Genomic DNA, 3,836 nt, shown 5'->3' on the forward strand with positions numbered 1-3,836 from the left:
AGAGAGAGAGAGAGATTTAGAAATGTATTATTACTATTTTTGAAATAGTATTTCACTAGTATTATTATATGTTTACAAGGGCTAGATAGACATCTCCAACTAGCAAGCCATGCTACTCCAGACTGAAGACGAGCAATGACTCAGAAACTAGTCTCTGGATGCTGGCTTAGCTGGGTGGAGGTGCTTATCTCCCCTTGCAAACATAAGGACACAGGAAATGTGTCAAGGCTGACAGGAAGCAGTGCTGCTTCCTAGGGCTAAATAGCAGTAGTATTATTCCCACTCATGGGACTATCACATTAAATTGACAGCATACAACTACTTTATCGTATCACTACTGTATAAATCTCTCTGAGAGATTTAGAAATGTATTGCATATATATATATAACAAAACCATTCGCACATAAACGCGAACAAAACAATTATAGACTGGATTTTCTGTTTGCCTTCTATTGACAAGTTGTCATTTAAGTATCTTCTTGATTGTAACACTTATATTTACAACTGGCAATTATTGAAAGCTGCATAACGTTTTTTTCTCTTTAATATATTTTTATGGGGTTCGGAAGAAAAGATAGATCTGGTGGGGATCTTTCATTTGAACACAAATAAAGTATAGTTTGCTTTTCAAATAGCTGAGATATTTTGAGTTAGAGTCAATCTTAGGGTTTACTTACCAATTCTTTGGCTACTTAAAGCTGTATAAGTAAACATGGCACGTGTTCAATAGTAGTCGATGTAGTTCACCCACACAGTAATAATCATACTGCCAACGCTTTATACAGTCATGTGACCACAAATAATTGTCATTTTCGTTTTTGCTTGCAAAACGAGAGAATTGGTGTTCAAATTTGAGTCTTTTATACATCTTAGGCATGTAGCACTGTATCTCATCCGTTTTTTTTTTTGTAAGATATTCGCTTTTGGCTCTTTAATTTTCCGGTCTCTTTGTTTTTTTGTAAGATACTCACCTTTAGTTCGTTAATTTCTTGGGTGTGGTTTTTCTTTCTTTTTTTTTGTAACATATTCGCCTTTAGTTCGTTAATTTCCTGAATCAGCTGAAATTTACTTTAAGACAGTCGGCTGTTGTTACTGTTCAGTGAGAATACTTGCTCTTAGTTTCCCATTTTATTTCATTAAAAGATGTATTATCTGGTTCCAGTGTTTCCTATCACATTCCTGTAACCGCTGTATATACTTTTTTTTTATTTTTTACTTCGTAGAAAGATTTGGTCTCCCCGATAAAGTTTTGACGAACATTTTGAAATTCTGACTCAACATTTCTTTTATCTCACAGACATCTTTCTGTATTGACTTCTCTTTCAGAACGGTCCATTTCTTTACACTGCACTGGTGCCATCCTTCGAGTCGGTTGCTCGATTGGGCGAAGATCTCCTGTGTCAGTATGGTACTTCACACTACACTGGAGCAGTAGTTTCGATTTCGGTGAGATCATTGCAGTCCGTGACGTTTACACTGCACCACCAGCAATAGTCCGCTTTACAACCATGACAGGGACTAATCTTATTTTCACCCAAAGCTTTATGGAGTAGAAGTCCAGTTTACATCCCACAGACACCAAGTAGTCCAGACCTAAGAGACAAGGATACTCCATCTCTACTACATAGAATGGAAGTACGACCTTTTGTCCTGAAACTTCAATGAGGACATCAACCGGTCCTCTCAGTTCAGTACAGTACCTGGTAATACCACACAACTGCCGTAATGACTCTGGTAGGTCACGATGCTGTAACATCTCAGGTCTCACAAAAGTCTACTCCGAGGCTAAATCAATCACAAGGCCGTCAATTCTATCATCCACTTATATTTTGTCAATTACAGTTCTTTCAATTCTTCTCGAGGTTGGGGCTTCTTTGGAATATTTGGCTGGCGGTTCCCCTCAACACCAGCCCCTTCTAGTTTGCCGACTATCCTTTGTCTTTCATTACCTTCTTACTATTCTTCTTTCGTATAGGGTAGTCAAAACTGAGATGTCCCTTTTTATCACTTGTCCCACACTCTCTTCTAAGTGTGAACTTTTTTATTACCGTCCTGCCTTTGCTCTCTCTTCAGGCTGTAACAATCTTGCATCTTGTGTTCTGGCTTCTCTCAGTGCCATCAATTTATTCCAACCATCATTTCTTCTTTCTTCTTCAAACAGTTTTCTCTTCTATGTCCAACCTTCTCGCAGTATCAACAACTTTCATTAAATCTTTCTGCTTCACGTACTTGCCTCTTCCTTGCTTTCAATCCGGAACTGTAGTCCACCTGAAATCTTACCGTGTTAGACCATACATACAACTCAAATTCCAGAGCTCTAAGCAATGCCTCCTGCATAAAATACGGCTGTGCTTGTTTCACTTGAACTTTGAGCTCTGCACTGCCCAAAGCGTCGATAAACTGCTCTTTCAGAAGAATTGCCAAAATTTTCTGAGCAAGCTGTTGTAGTGATTCTCCTCTAGCCCTTACGCAGATCCGAAATAATACCCTGTACACTTCACGTAAGCACGTTGTGCCATATCTTCTCTCTAACACTTCAACTAGTGAAGAATAACAGCTGCAGTCGTCCACAGACAACAGACTCAGTACCTCCTGTGCAGCGCCCTTGAGACTAGTAGCAAGTTGAACTGATCTTTGCCCATCGTCCCATCCATTCTGGTTAGCTAATAGATCAAACTGGACACGATAGGACTCCCGCGACATTATTGTGGCTGCTTCTTAATGGAGACTCTACTGCAGCCCTCCACATTATTGCACCAGTTTGTTGTACCGATTTTTGGCTACTTAAATGTGCATAACTTTTTATCTATCTATATCTTTTAACAACGTCTTCACAAAAAGATTCTACTCATGAAGTTCTTTTAAGTAGTTATAATTAAAGTATAGTTCTTTGTTTAAATAACTGAGAAATTACGAGTCAAATTAGCCCATTTTTAGCCCTACAACCCGATGAGGTCACATACATCAGCGCTGCCGTAGACACCCATCACTATGTCAAAGGAGGCCGTGGGGTCGGATTGCTTGACCAAGGTTGAACATTTATTGAACAGCACTGTTTTTCTGGCGTGCGTAATGACGCTTATACCCCTGTCGCTAACGTCAGTGAAGCCGCTAGCAAAGGAAAGTACCTTGATCAGCAACCCATTTGATATAGACGGGTAGAAATCGACAATGTCAAACTGGGTGAACCTTGCCCTGCTTCTCCTCTTGTTGGTATTAAATCATGAAGTTACCTCGTTGGTGCTACGCCATAGGGAAAGGTTGGCGGCACTCTTTATGTCGTTATTGATGCTTCTCAGCTAGACCGTTCTCGGATTTGGCCAGATTAATCAGGCAGCATTTAGGGCTTGAGGCAAAGTTCGGTTTCTGATCTTTGATGGTAATAAAGACATTCCTTTTAGCGAAGATATCTATCCTATTAGCTATATCAAGATCGCCGGCTAATTGTTTGGTTTCAATGTTGGGGGAAGCGCACCTATAATTTTGTGTAATGTTTTCTAGCAGCCCATCATAATTAAGGGTGTCTATCCTATATTAGTTTTTACTCTTATCTGAGAAGATTAGGGGACCTATCCGTGTTTTTTTTTTAGCAATCTAATGTCGGCACGGCAATCTAATGTGGAAGGAGCAAGAGAACCTATGGAATTTTAGCAGGGGAATGATTCTCAGTAGGTCTGCTTCGAAGGGCTCGAGGTCATTGATCTTGGGTGGGTATTTCCAAGATTTGATTCCATAGTTGTTGCTCTCCGGGGATGGCGTGGCTAGGTCGTGCTAGAAGGCTTTCCATCTCGTTCGCCTTATTACAACCATAATTTTTCTAGTAGCATTCGTGTGT

This window comes from Octopus bimaculoides, chromosome 9, assembly GCF_001194135.2.
Source record: "Octopus bimaculoides isolate UCB-OBI-ISO-001 chromosome 9, ASM119413v2, whole genome shotgun sequence".
Taxonomy (NCBI): Eukaryota; Metazoa; Mollusca; class Cephalopoda; order Octopoda; family Octopodidae; genus Octopus; species Octopus bimaculoides.